Here is a 15,458-nt window from a genome sequence, read left to right on the forward strand (position 1 = left end):
CAGGTGTCATGATGCGGTGGTTAAAATGCTGCTTGGAATGTCCACAGGCCATAGCAGAGTGCCTGCTTGAGTCCTGTTTCTCTACTTCTGATCCAGCTTCCTGTTCAGGTGCACCTTGCTGGGAGTAGCCGCGTAAGGACTTGGCTCCCTGCCTCCCACATGGCAGACTGGGCGAGTTCCAGGCCTCTAACTTCAGCCTGGTCCAGCCCTGGCTGCGCAGACATTTGGGGTATGAACCAGCAATGGAAATACTCTCTGCCTTTGAAACAAATGAAAATAAGTATATACAATCAGAAATGCTTTGCTGGAAACGATAGCCTACGTGGTGTGCAGAGCTGAGTGAACAGCAATTCTGGGCAAGACACTCTCTGTGGCGTTGATGACCAACAGAAGCACGCATGCATTCACAGGGGTCCTTCAAAAGTGACAGCAGGCACACATAGGGCTGACACCAATGGCAAAGCAAATGAGTTCTTTCATAATTTATTCAACAGTTCAAGGCCAATGGAAAATGACAACTTCAAAGGTATCAAAAAGGCAGGGTACCTTAGTCTAAAGGAAGAATGAGGATGATGGAAACAGCAAGGCTGGCTCCTCCTCTGACAATGGCGTTTGCCTTCTCTTGATCTCCACCTCTTTTTTACCACTCTAGAAATCCCTGGGGTCTGTGTGTTAGAAGTGAAGAATTTCATCTCCAGCCAACTTCAGCATCCACATCTTAGCAAGATCCCCATGAGATTTCCAGGCCTGCTGTTGTTTAATAACTGCTGGTCTACACTGTGGAAGCCAATGCTTTCTGGGGAGTCTCCTCCCAGGCCTATACAGGTGGGCCTGGCCGGAGAATAGATTTGTGTGTGTGTGTGTATGTGTGTGTGGATGTGGATTTATTTCATTTAGGTTCTTACTACACCCATCCCAATTGAAACTTTTTATTTTATTACAAGCCTGGGGAAGCTCAAATCATTCTGCAACATGGCCCTCTACTGCAAGACCTTCTTGGGACTTCTGGAAATACACTAACCTGAATGAATGGCTTACTTCTCCATGCCCTCCAGCCTGGCATGGTACACTGCCCTCCCTCTCCAGGCCAGGTCAGCTCAGATCCAAACACTCACCCAGCCTCTAAGCCAGCAACTCCTCCTGGTAAATTGCACTGTCTTTAATCCAACAGCCAGCTTAGTCAGGCTCAGCCAAGAGGCTATAGTGGGCAGGACAGACCTGGTCTGAACTGCTGGGAGGAGCTGAGTGATTGATTTGTTAAGGTGCTTGGAGATCCTCTACATGGAATGAGAATGATTCCAAGATGGAGTCCTACAGAATCCCAGATTCTATTATTGTGGAAGGCAGAATTTGTTCAATGGTATTGATGTTTTGTGTTGGGGACTTCTTTGTGTTGGGGACTTCTTTGCGGTGGGGACTGTGCAGGATGTTAGTAGCACCATTGCCCCCTGCCACTGGTGACACACCTTGAATTGTGATAACTCAAAATCTTCCCTGAATGCCAAGTCACCTTTGAATGATCAGTCATTATCGAAGCCTGGGGAGACCAGGGTCAAAGTTCTACAAATCCTTTCAACTTTCTCAGGCTCTGGTAATACTGGTAAGAACTGAAAATTGATGGAATAAAACCTGATCTAGCAGTAAGCTTCACTTGGCTCCATCTGGTAGGATTCAACCGGTGTTACACAACTCCTAAACATTCTTAAGATCTCGAAAACTTTGTGTCCTTTGCCTTGGGAAAATAGAATAAACCCCAACTAGAATAGTGAGAACATATGGTGGTTAGTTGTTTTTAAATTTCATACAAGCATTTCACAGCTCAGAGTTCTAGAAGGGTCTAAGAGTTTCCAAGTACCATTTCTTAGAAGATCTCTAACCCAGACCAAGATGTTACAAGGTTCCTTTTTTTTGCCTCCAGCATAGATACTAATGTAAAAACAAAAACAAATCCTTGGTGTTTTGTGGCAACGGGTACCGAAAATTGGTGCATGGTCTTTTTGTTTACAGCTATCTTAGCAAGTCTAAGAAATCGGTTTCTCTCCTCTGACAGCTGACTGAAGAAAGAAAAACATAAAATTCACTTAATTAGATCACCATGAATTTGGCTACTGCAGGGTCACTACAAAAGCAGGCAATAACCATCCAATGGCTCCGTGCCTTCTGTCTCAGACAGCACGCTTTTAAGTGGCGTCCAGTGCCTGGGATGGCCAGTGTGAAGAAGATGTGTTTCTGACTTCACTTCTTTGTATGCAAATGTATTGCAGCCACTACAGGTGAGCATTGTGCCAGGATCTGGGCTGTGACACAAGAGTCCCTTGCTGGGGTACTTCTGCCATAGTGGGGGCAGTCCAGAGCAAACAGAAGCCAGCAGGTCTACAATAACTGTATAGCTTAGGGTGCCCACATCTGCCCTGCTTTTCACCTGTGCTAGGTAACAGCACTGAAGAATTCTAACTTGTCCTTTCCTGCCATGGCTAGATATGATCTCAGAGTCCTACTCATCAAACAGCTCTAACAAGCAGGCATTTGACTGTAGTGGTTAAGCCACCACGTGGATGGCCACATCCTAGAGCAGAGCCTGGCTCTGCCACTGCCTCTAGCTCACTATTCATGCAGACCATGGAAAGGAGGAGGTGATGGTTCGATGGTGCTTGGGTACTTCCTAGCCACGTGGGAGGCCGAGATGGAATCCCAGGCACCTGGATTCAGCCTGGCCCAGCCTCCACTGGCTCAGGTATTTGGGGAGTAAATCAATGGGTGGAAGATCTTTTTTCTGTTTTCTCTTTGCCTTTCAAATAAATTTTTAAAAATTTAAATAAACTTTTTTTTTTAAGCTGTAAGAATGCAGTTTGAGTCAGAATGAAGAAAGAAAAACAATGCTATAGGCCAAGTAGTTTGCAGCCTCAGGCAGGCCTCAGAAGCAGCTGCAGTTTTATTAAAGGCAGCCTGCCGGCTCCTAGCTATGAGCTATGAAGTTGGTAATTCTGGGGTGGGCCTCAACTATACTTATGCAGCCAGTCCAGACAATTATCAGCTCCTAACTGGTCACTTCCCTGCTCCTGGTCTCAGCCCTAACCCAACCTGTAGCTTGTAGTCTACATTAGCAGCCAGGACAGAAATCCAAGCATGTTGCCCCACCACTGACAAATATGCTCCTGGTTTCCATCATGTTCTTGACAGCTGGGCCCGACTGCTCAGCCCATGCTGTCCCTCTCCCCCCAGCTTTCCAGTCTTCCACTAGTGCTGGGAACAGTCCTAAGCCCTCCTCCCCCTCCGAGTCTTCACTCGCTACTCTCCTGGAATGGATCTCTCTTCTGACACATTCCATACCTAAGGGCTCAGCTGAAGTGCAACTTCCTCCTACAGACCCCATTGACCATTCTGCTTGTAAGTGCAAAGTTAGATGACAGTACGTCCATTTGCATTGTTGCATCACCAACACCACCACCACTCATCTCCCAGCCTGGAGCTGTGTATCCATTAACAGCACCTTCCAGGCCTCCTGGTCAACCTTTCCTTTTCTGTGAATTAAACTGTTCTGAGAACCTCCTATAAATGAAATCAGAGTTTTGTACCTGGTATGTTTTAATTAGCTTAAAGTCTTCATCTATATGGTGAATATTAATATTTCATTTTCCCTTTTCAGGACTGAGTAATATTCTACTGAAAGGCTATACATATTTTGTTTATCCATTCATCTGTCAATGTACATTTGAGTTTATCTCAAACTGTCTTACAGTAAGCTTTTGTTATCTTCGTAGTAATATCTTTTTTTCCCTTTAAGGTATATATTATAGGTTGTGATTCTAACATCAATTTGATTCATATCCATCTTTTTCCACATTTTGTTTAATAGCTGCTCCTCTTACTCCACACCAACAACCCCACACACTCCATGGTGTGACAAGGCCCATCTGTGTTGCTTTGCACTCAGTTCACCACCAACATCTGGCACACTGCCTGTAAGCAGCACGGAAGTAATTGTAGCACCATCAAATGAAAAAAGAACCCTCAGGCCACCAGAAAGTCACCAGTCTTTAGACCAACTCACAAACTTTGTGGACTTTGTATTCAAGTGTGAAGGCAACAGATTAATGCTCACACATATATGCACATTTTGGCTCCCTGGAAAACAGCAACAATGCCCTTTGTAACAGGTAGGTCTATCAGCTTGTGACAAGAACACATTTCCATAGCCTGTGTGCTTTCAAGAATGTATCATGGTGCAAAAGCAACAAGTGTATTCCTCAACATCAAAACATTAGCCACCAGGGAATGTGAGGGCATGGGAGAATCTTGGAAACATTGTGGTCAAAGGCAGAAAGTCAGTCCCAAGAGACCAGCCAGTGTGTGAGTCCATGGACATGGAATATCCAGAAGAGATGAACACACCAGGATAGAAAGTAGGGCAAGGGCTGCCTGGGCTGTGGGGAGTGGCAAATAGACGAGGGCCCATGAGAGGGTGCAGGGTATCTTACTGGTATAACAGAAAGGATCTAAGATAGATTATAGTAATGACTGCACAACTCTGTAAAAATACTGAAACCCATTAGACTTACCCTTTACAAATTATATGGTGCATGAATTATATCTTGATGAAGTTGTTTTGGATAAAAATAAGTAGGAGGCAGGGGCAGGAGCCACAGGGGCTGCCTGTGTCTGGGGGTTGGGAGGAGCTCACCCTCCCAGTAAAGTACAGCAAGGGGTTGGGGAGTGGGATGGAGGAGGGGCCTGTGGGCAGCCCCGTGTCGGGGTACCCTCCCTACCTGGGAAACCTATGGGTCACAGACCACCTTCATGTGCTTGGTACGGACCATCTCCTTCCTCTAACGGTTGCCTCCTTCCACCCCCAGAGCAGGAAGGCACACGGAGGACACACATGCAGTTCTTTGAGCCAAGGCTTGTGCATGCTGTCCAAAAGTATCTCTTCCCTCTCTCTTACAAGGGATTGCAACACAGCTTATTTAATTCACAGCACTCACAACCTCCAATCTCCCTCTGCATCCCAGGCTATGCTAAGACAGTCATCCTTGGCTTCTCTTTTGTTCTTCCCCTCTTGCTCTCTCACATCCCACAACTAACTGTGGAAATGCTGTGGCCTTCAAAATCAGTCAAAAGAAAAGTTACATCTGTGTCTTCTCTACCAAATTCTATCTTCTCTCTGAAGAACCCAACATCTCACCCCACACAGCTTCCACTCTAGAGAAAGCTGTCCCCTACCCCGAACCTGGCTCAACCCTAAACCTGGCCTCCCCATGAAGAAGCCTTCCTCAGGCCCACCCCTCACACAGCATCCACCAGTGACACAAGTCAAAGCACATCACTGTTCTTCAGAACAGCACCCTGCACTGACCTCACCTTGCACAAAGTCAGAGCCAGGGGCCTGCATACATTGGCATCCTATATGTGCGCCAATTCATGTTTCACCTGTTCCACTTCCCATCCAGCTCCCTGCCTGTGGCCTGGGAAAGCAGAGGAGGATGGCCCAAAGCCCGGGATTTTGCACTCACATAGGAAACCTAAAAGAAGCTCCTGATTTTGGATTAGTTCAGCTCCAGCTATTGTGGCATTTGGGGAAAGAACCAGCAGATGAAAGATGTTTCTTTGTCTCTCCTCTCTGTAAATCTGCCTTTCCAAAATAAATAAACCAACCTAAAAAAAAAAAAAAAAAAGAGTCCAAATCCCCGCGGAGCCCACTGTCTGCTCTCACCTCCTTCCTCCTTGTCTGTGGCCCACCCGCTCACTGGGAAACAGCTCATCTAACCAACCACACTCCCACCTTGCAACCTTACCCTGGTTCACCTGTCCCTGCACCTGGACGCTCTTTTCCCACAACTCCCCTGTGTCTTCACTCCCATGTCGCCTAATCCAAAATGCTATGACTCTTTATGACTGCCATGTATTCCTTCTCTTTGCCCTGCAGGGGTTTCTGCTGTGGAGCACACTGCACAGTGACTGTTACGTCCTGTCTGTATTCTCTTGAAAATGCCAGGTGCCTAAGGACAAGCTCTGATCCCTGGCATATGCCATGTGTCTGGCATACAGGCAGTGTTCCCTGAAGAGAGCTGCCGGTTGTCTGGTAGCCTGGCTACATCAACAGACCTCAATTAGATTTCGGGTGAGTCCTGAAGTGGGTCTACCACTGTGAGATGAAATAGATGCCACTGGCCATTCCATCCAGAACTCCAGAGATGAAGCTAGTACCTACTCAGCACTTTGTCCGAGGGATCCCAAAGATCTAGCACACGTTAGATGCTGCTGCTGCTGCTGTCAGCCCTCACGCAACCCAGGGCTCAGGGATTCACGTGTTACGTGCTGTAGACATTACCACTTAGCCAGAATATTCACTTGGAAGCAAATGATTGATGAAACAAATGCTAAACAATTATGTTGAGCTAAATACAGACACTAATCTCCTGGAGAAGAGCCCCACTGGCCCCCAAGTCCTCTCTGTGGTTATCACTGACATGGGATAGAGAAACGAGCAACACCAGGGATGGGGGCATTCGGGAACGAAGCATGTTTACATTGTTCTTGCTGTTTGGTTTTCATTTCTACTTTAAAAGGAAATCCTGCTTTTTCTGTGTGCTAGTCCATATTTGGCTTACTTTCAGGGCGCTGTGTGAGTAAACACACGAGAATCTATTGTTTCCCAGAAAATACAGGTGAAGATGTTTTTAAACCAACTGCTGTTGGATGGTTACATAAAGGCGCCTGCCTTTCACACTGCTGCAGGCACGAGCACATTTTTACAGCAATGCCCAAGTGGTAACTGCACTATAACGCAGACTGCAGTGCAAACTTTTGCCTTGGCTTAATCTTAAAAGATTTGCTGATTTTATTTGAAAGTTGCGGGGCAGGGGTGGGAGAGGGAGAGAGAAGGAGAAAAAGGGTAGGAGGGAGGGGGAGAGGCAGAGAGGGAGAGAGGGGAAGAGAGAGAGTGAGAATCGAGAGAGATCGAGATCTGCTAGTTTACTCTCCAGATGGCTTCAAAAGTCAGGGCTGTAGCAAGCCAAAGTCAGAAACAAGAAGCTTCATCAGGGTCTCCCATGTGAGTGACAGGATACTCGGGCCATCGAAAGCTGCCTTCCCAGGCCACGAGCATGGAGCTGGATGGGAAGTGGAGCAACTGGGACTTATACTAAGCCCATGTGGCATGTCAGACATCAGGCAGCAGCTTTACCTGCCAATGCCAGCTCCGCCTTAGCTTATTTTAAGAGGGCCCGGCACCATGGCCTAGTGGCTAAAGTCCTCGCCTTGAACACGCCGGGATCCCATATGGGCACCAGTTCTAATCCCGGCAGCTCCACTTCCCATCCAGCTCTCTGCTTGTGGCCTGGGAAAGCAGTTGAGGACGGCCCAAAACTTTGGGACCCTGCACCCGTGTGGGAGACCTGGAAGAAGTTCCTGAATCCTGGCTTCGAATCGGCATAGCATCAGCCGTTGCACTCACTTGGGGAGTAACTCATCGGACAGAAGATCTGTCTCTCCTCCTCTCTGTATATCTGACTTTCCAATAAATAAATAAATCTTTTTTTTAAAAAAAAGAGCTATGAGTTTTATGCTAAATTAGAAAATAATCCGACATTTAAGTTTTCAATCTAAAGAACTTTTGGGGAACATGTTTGGAGCAGTAATTAAGATGCCTCTTGGGAAGCCTGCATCCCTTATGGCATGCCTGAGTTTGAGCTCCAATGCCTGTTAATATGTACCACAGGAGGCAGTAAAAGATGGCTTAAGCAGTCAGGTCCCCGACACCTATGTGGAAAATCCAGGCTGAGTTCTTAGCTGTTGGCTTTGGCATGGCCCAGTCTCACCTACTGCACAAATGTGTGGGTATGAACCAGTGAAAGAAAGCTATCTTTTTGCCTTTCAAATAATAATAAAATTTAACTGAAGTCAGTGCTAGGGGGAAGGGCAGGATCATTTCTCCACTATGTCTCCTCTGGCAAGTGCTTGTGATCGACTGATTGCCAGATCGCGTGGCCAGGGCTGCTAACTAGCGTGTCAGCTACACCTCAGGCCAGCTGGGTGATGAAGCAACAAATGGCCGCCAGCTTCCCTAATGCACGTGTTGCTGTATCTGTGCCCACAACCTGAGTGTCCTCCAGGCCAAGTTCTGCACGCTGATCCTGGGATCCTGCGGGAAAGTCTGGGATCCAACCCTCCTCCCTGCTCAGCTTCTATATGGAAGGGACATTTTGCCCAACCTAGAGCTCAGAAACATAATGCCTGCAACCCAGGCCTGAGGCAATATTAGTGTCCGCAGCCAAAAATGCACACAACTTTAGGGCAGGTGAGTGGGTAAACAAAATGCAAGGTGCATGGAGTATTATTCAGCCTTCAGAGAACTTCTGATGTACGTTACAGCATGGATGATGTTGCGACACCTGCTGACCTTGTGAGCATCAGTCTTAGTCACAAGAGGGAAAACACTGATTCCACCTCACAGCAGTGACCCTACAGTGGTCAAATATATAGACCTTGAAGGCAGAACTAAGGCCATCAGGAGCTGGAAAAGGGGAGAAGTGTTGTTTAATGGTACAGATCAACTTGAGAATGGACTGGCAGGTGCATATTTGCACATGTAGAGGTGTTGAATGCAAACCAACCCAACACCCGAAAACGGTTACAATGGTAGCATTCATGTGATGTAAACATTCTACTACAGTTCCAAGAACAAGCTCTCAGGAAATGAGCCTCTGTATTAACATGATGGCTGGTATTGTGGCACAGTGGATTAAGTTGCCCACCTGCAAAGCTGGAATCATTTATGGGTGACCATTAGCATTCTGGCTCTTCCACTTCTAATTCAGCTCCTTCTAGCATGTCAGGTAAAGCAACAGTTAAGGGCCCAAGAACTTGGGGCCCTACACCCATGTGGAAGACCCGATGGAGTTCTAGCCTCCCAGCTACTGTCTCCATTTGAGGAGCAAACTAGCTCCTAGATGGAAGATGTCTATCTCTCCCTCTGCAACTCTTTCTTTCAAATAAATAAATATTAAATCTATTTTTTTAAAAGAAAAATAAGATAATGAGGAATCTCTCCACCTCCTGAAGTTCTTCTGGCACCAGACATTCGCTTAATTCTCAGTCTGATTGGACTCACACACTTGGTTTGCTGGTGGTATCTGAAAGCTCTGGAGGTTGACACAGAAACTGTTAGTGCCTTACTTAAAGGACACACATTTTCCTATAGAAATAGGGCTGACATTTGCTGGCATAAACATCTAAAACCTGCTCCATGCCAGATGTGTGGCACAGCAACTTAAGCTGCTGCGTGGGACACCCACATTCCGTATCAGATTCCCTGGCTCAAGTCTTGGTACCTCGGCTTCCAGTTCTTACCAACGTGCCTGGGAGGCAGTGAATGATGATCCAAATAGCTGGGCTCCTGCCACCAATGTGAGAGGCCTGGATGGAGTCCTTGGGTCCTGGCTTTGGCCTGATCAATGCCTGGCTGCTGTGGCCGCATGGCAGGTGAATGAATGAATGAAGGAAGGATCTCTCTCTTTCTCTCTTTCAAATAAATAAAACTTTTAAAAAGAAGGAAAGAAACCTGACCAGTCTCCTTGTGTAAGTCAATATCTAAGCCACTCACATGAAATAGTTTTCAATTTTTCCTGCAGACGGTTATATTTTCTCTGTAACTACACATGATATACAAAGCCCGGAAAAGCATCTGAGGAGGCCAGTGAGCCCGAAACTGAAACTGTCCCAGTTATATCACATATTAAATACACTTAGTGCTTCCCCGACCCACAAGGGTCTCCCTCAACAGCAAGACTGGCCCCCATGTGAGCCCGATGCTTGGAGCCTGAGAGTCAGCCGGGACTTCCTAGTTCTGCTCCGTTTGGGTAAAGGTTAGAAAACCAATTTCAAACACGACCCATCTTAAATCAATAAACCTCCACTCTGGTGGAGCAAAAGCCACTTGGCAAAGAAACAAAGCCATAAAAGAGAGCCTGGTAAATAAGGGGCTGAGCCACCAGGCAAAGGTCAGATCCCCACAATATGCAGAAGGCCCCACTCCCCATGCCTGCTGGGGGCTGCCAGTGGCCACCAAAAGGTGACCCTACAACAAGACAGACCTACCCCTGAAGCCAGGTACTTTCCCCATCCTGAGGGAGGACCCGCCACTGTGCCACAGACCTGCCACAGCTTCCAGGCCCATCTTACACCTGTTGGACAAGGTCACAGGTGATGGAGGATGAACACCAGCCTTCAGAGATACAAGTGGTCCAGGCTGCCCTCCCCACAGAGGAAAAACATCCTCGGAAGGAGAGAGACAGCACGTATTCTATATTCTCCCCAATCAAGAAAAATGTCCCTACGCAGGCCCTCGGTGACCCCACAGAGCTGAGAGGGGTAGGAGCCAAGTTCTCTCTCCTTGGTAATAACAGACCAGGCACTATGCCCTGAAAACCACACAAGAAGGCCTGATCCTTACAAGAAGCCCCAGGGTTTGGAAAAGACCGGGCACTAGATAAGGAAGAGGACAGAGGCCAGCCAAGGCCCTCGGGCTGTGACTGTGCCAGGCTGCTAAATCAGAGGCCACGAGCATCCCAAGGTGCCCCACTGTGGCCTGGAGTTCTATAACCTCATCCACCCCTGGAGAATTTTTTCTTGCAAACAAAGACATTTGCTAAATGAATATGAACATGTGAAGCTATTCCTTCTTAACACACAGCCTAGGAGAAAGGCTTAGTGGTAAATATTGGTGAGTGCTAACGGCAAGAAAATAACAACAGTCCTTTGATGAAGCCCTGTGCTAAAACTTTGACTCAGTTATGTCTTCCCAAGCCATCACACAGCCTTGGGAGGTAGGTCCAGCTTCATCCCCTTTGCAGGTGGGGAAGCTGAAGATGAGGTGTCTACAGCTGAAGTGACTTGCCCTAGGTTACACGGCTGGGAAGCTGTCCCAAGCGCATCAGGCTCTTTTTCCTGCTCTAGGCCTCAGCACCAGCTACCAAACCTAGTTTCCACCACGCGTGACTTTGAAGTCAGAACACGTAAAAGTACAATCAAGGTTAATAGCATTAGGGAAAGCATTTATCTGTAAATGATCAGATGATTTAAGACTCTTGTTTCCAAAGAATTAAAATAAGAAGCAGACTGATACAGGAACAAGCAAATATCTGCATGGGGTGCTTCAAAAGTTCATGGAAAGTGCATATAATAATAATAAAAAAAAAAAAATCACCTAGGCCTGAGTTCAAAATACTTCATACTAAGATAAAGTCATCGCTGAAGGGCCCCGATTTGTACACACACATATGCTTTCTAGAGTCTTTCTCCAGCATACCAGCTTTGAGTCTCACAAGCTTTCAAAACGTCTTAGAGTAGGCATTACTTCGAGCTTGGCACAAGGATTCAGGAGGCACTTGCTTAACAGAAAGGAGAAGAAAAGCTATCTTCTTTTTGTGTTATTAAAGTTCTTCTGGCAGCAAATGAATTTCTATTTAATAAGAGATACAAGTCCACAGAGATAACCACAAGCAATGCAACTGAGTGGTACCCACAAACAGATCTGAGAACATCACAAGTCACCTCAAAGCGCCACAAAAGAAAACTCTGCTGGAGCCCAATCTGGAAACAAATTCCAAAACAAAGTATTAAATCAACTACAAAGCTTCCTTCATTCAGAGATAAAGTGGACCCCAAAAAACTTGTTTTGTAGTTCCTCCAAGCTTACAAGTGTGCAAGCCTTCATGCGCAACGACGGCAACACAACCTTTCTGGAGCAGCTGATGAAAATCCAAAGCAGAATTTAAGCCAGCAAGGAATCATACTATTAAAAAAATAATAATAGTCCATTAAAGGAACATATGAAAACGAGCTCCAGATACCTGCTATTGGTAAGACATTCACCCAGTCGTGTACTTAATTCTTTAGCATCCAAGGAGGGGGATGATACCTTTTAATCGCCCAGCAAGTGAGCAAATCGTGGCTCTGAAGTTTTAATAATTCATTTAGGGTAATACAGTTAGAAAAAAAAACTCTCCAAACTGGGCAATTGCATTCACGTGTTTCCTACCATCCCACTCCATAGTCCTCTGCCCCAGAAGTCATGACAACGGCGCAGAAATGTGGCTTTGCCTGTATATGAAGCTCAGGTGGAAAACTGAAAAGCAGCCGCACACGGACTCACACAGGTGCCATCTGTGAACCAGCCGGGTAGGAAGCCACCTGTGGCTGGACTGCGCCTAACAGCGTCCACCAAGAATCCCTTACAATTCCTACAGCGTGGCCCAATGCTCTGGGGGAAATGACAAATGAACACGGCTGCCAAACGTTCCCCTCTTCAAAATTAGAACTAAGGAAGCTCCACGCCAGCAGAAAGCCATCGGAGACTTTAGAGGAGTAATTGCAGGCCCGCGTGACTTCTCTCCGGGGAAAGCAATCAACCACTAACCATTCATCACCTGGCGCACTGTCCGGGCCTTTATAAAGGAGCTTAATAAGGCTGCCAACAATAGGCTCGGAATTAACGAGTGGCATTTTAGGCCTCACACAAAACTACTCCTGAGAGGAGGAAAAATTAGAACTCTGATATCACATTTGGCACCGTTTCCTCTTTTCTTCCGGCTTGCCGTTCACTCTCCCAGAGACGCATCATGCTAGCTTTTTGTTCCCCCAAACGGGCATCCTAGGTCAGTGCCCCACAACGCGCCAGTGGTCTCCAAGCATCTTACCAGCATGGCCTGAAGTCCTTCTCAGGGAGTGGGGAAAGCAACCAGGAAGATGTGCACCAAACCTTTCTTTACGCCAACAGCCAGGGCCATTTCCGGGAGGGGACCTCGCCAGCGACCTAACAAGGGCTTGGATCTTGCCCAGGGCGGCACCCACAGGCCCAGAGGGTCGGATAGAGTTCAGGGGCGATTCCCTGGGCAAGAACGTGGCCCAGGTCCCCTGTCATTTCATGAGCCATCCCCACTCTCATTTGCATCCTCTCCCCACGACCCTCTGGTCCCCGCGGCAGGGAGAAGCTGGGCGGGCGCTCCGGCTTTCCTTTCACTTTGGGGAGGAGACGGCGTGGGGGAGCTGGGGGGTTAAAATCCTCGTCCTCCCAGAGACTATCTTATCCCTCAGGCTCAGGGCGAGGTGACCGCGCCAGACATCCACCAGGCAGAGAGGGAGACAAATGGCCTGCAGCAGTGCGGTGGGAGCTCTGGCCGCGGCTTGCAGTCCTCCAGGAAAAGGTTCCTCCCCTTCACAGCCCGCATCTCGTTTTAAAGCGCAAAGCAGCTGGGAGCGCTCGGCTTCAGCACGCTCCAGAGGGGCAGCGGACCTCACGCCCAACCCGACTCGCAGGTGCGGCTAGGGCCAGGTGCATTTGGCCCAAAGGTCCTTTACCGACACCTCTGACACCGGCTGCCAAAGGGGGCCCTAGCACAACCCAGCCACGGCAGATTCCCGGAGAGGCGGTGGTCACTGTCAGGACGCCAGCTGTACGACCTCCCGGGGGGGGGACAGCGAGCTCTACTTGGACCCTCGGGGCTTAACCACTGTCAGGTGTGTGGCAAACCAAACACGCAAATACCTTCCGTGAGCTCCCGCCTTCTGGCAGGTCAACCCCTGCCACGGCAATCTCCGCAGCGCTGCCCCGGGCTAGCCGCACCTTCCCGGCTCCGAAGCCACGGAGCTTGCAGGCACCGCCACTCTAATCCCACGGGTAGAGGGCTCCGCAGCCCAAGAGTGCGGACAGCTGCTGCCACCGTATCCCGGATCCCCAGAGCTGCCTGGCCCGGGAGTCACAAGGAACCCCGGGTTGGGGGATTACTGGGGCTGTGGCGCCGTGCCCCTTCTTACCTGGTGCTCGCTGGGCCCCGGCTGGGGCATCCGCCGGGTGCGCCCCTCTCCGAGCGCTCGCGGTGCACCTGGCCGTCTCAGCTGCCTCCCGTCCGCCGGGCCCCAGCGCTGGCCGCGGCGCTAGCGCCTCATGGCGCACCGGGGCTGGCTGGGAGCCTCGGGCAGCGTGTCCAGTTGGCGGCTGCTCCTCCGGCTCCGGTGTTGCGCCAATGGCTCCCCGCCTTCCCCGCCCCGCGTCCGAGCTCCCTTCCACTAGGGCCGCCCTTTTCCCTCCGCTCCGTGGGACCGGCCAAACTGGTTTCTCCGCTCCAGGGAGGTGCCTCTCGTCTCCCTCTGGCAGCCGCGGCCGCCAAGCACGGCTGGGGCTGAGGATGGGGCAAGGGGTTGGGGCTGGGGGTGGGCCCTACCCGTCTGCCCTCCCCTCAGTCCCTCCCCGAGGCGGAGAGGGGGCTGGACGGCAAGCACCAGGGCGGAGCAGCCAAAGCGGCCGAAGCGGTCCAGGTCCAGCGTCTTGTGCGTCCCGGCAGCAGGTGGGCACCCCCAGGGCTGTGCCCCCAGCCAGCGCCCTGGCCAACTTCAGCGGCTCTGTGCTCCTAAGGCACTGCTCCACCACTTCGACCCCTCCAGTCCCGCGCCACCTTCTCCACTCCCTCGGCCGAACTGGCTACCACACCAGGTCGATGACCGAGCCAGCCCGGAAAGCTGGCGGGGTTGCTGCGTGCTCGGGACCTGAGCTCCCTTGGTAAGGAGAGCTGTGCGCTCTGGATGCCAAGTCACGTTTTGAGAGCAGTCACCGAAAGCACGCCGCCGCGGTTCGCCGCGCGGGAGTAGGGGGAAGAGACTGGGTGTAAACACTTCGAGAACTTAATTCTCTGCTGAGAGCAACCGCCAGTGTGCTTAACAACTTTGGGCTGCAAAGGAGTTCCAGGCCCTCGTGGAAACTGTCCGCGGATGCTCTCTGTTTTCTGCTCGCTAGCTGTAGACAGGTCCCAGAGATCAGCAGGGCAAAGTCAAACACTGCAATAGGACACATAGAACTTCTTGATAAGTGCCCAGCCACCTGCTAATCAGAGAAGCTCTGGCCAATGCCCGGAGTTCAGGCTCCCTCGTGAGGGAAATTGGGCGAAGTCATCACAGGGGAGACCGTGTGAGAGCTGGGACTGGAACTTGCACTATCAAAGTTGTGCGCAGGGGATTTACGAAGAGGGGACTGGCCATTGGATTTTCAAGGACATCAAACCCCACGAATAGTATCAAACCCAAGGTTACCCAAGATTTCTGTTTTTTTTAGGCACTTTTGGGTGCACACCAGGCATTTCATCACTCTTGACCTCAGTTTCCACATCTGTGAGATGATAGTGGACTAGATGATACCTAATGGTTCCTTCTAGCCCTTATCTTCTGACCCTAGAAACAGAGCAAAGGTTCAGAGACAGGGGAATCTAGGCCCTGCTCAGTGATAACAGAGCAGGTAGGCCAGTCTCCAGGAGAGCCTTGATGGAATCCTTGAATGCAAGGCTTGGGAGTTTGGACTTTTCTTGGAAATATCTTCAAGCCAGTGAAAGCTTCCAATCATAGCAGCGACATGATCAAGGATGTGTTTGGGGGGAAGAGAAGGGAGATGGTTTAAAAAAAGATAGAAGATG

At 49.4% G+C, this 15,458-nt stretch overlaps 1 protein-coding gene across 1 annotated transcript in view; it reads right to left on the minus strand.

Moving 5' to 3' along the window:
- ATP8B1 (ATPase phospholipid transporting 8B1) overlaps positions 1-14,087 on the minus strand; it is a 103,676-nt gene extending 89,589 nt beyond the window's left edge. The window contains exon 1 of the mRNA XM_040985046.1: positions 13,813-14,087. The gene's annotated coding sequence lies outside the window, so the exon portion shown is untranslated. The remainder of the gene's footprint in view (positions 1-13,812) is intronic.
- Between the last annotated feature and the right edge of the window lie 1,371 nt (positions 14,088-15,458).

Source organism: Ochotona curzoniae, unplaced genomic scaffold, assembly GCF_017591425.1.
Source record: "Ochotona curzoniae isolate NIBS_2020 unplaced genomic scaffold, NIBS_Ocur_1.0 contig_43, whole genome shotgun sequence".
In the NCBI taxonomy this organism is placed as follows: domain Eukaryota; kingdom Metazoa; phylum Chordata; class Mammalia; order Lagomorpha; family Ochotonidae; genus Ochotona; species Ochotona curzoniae.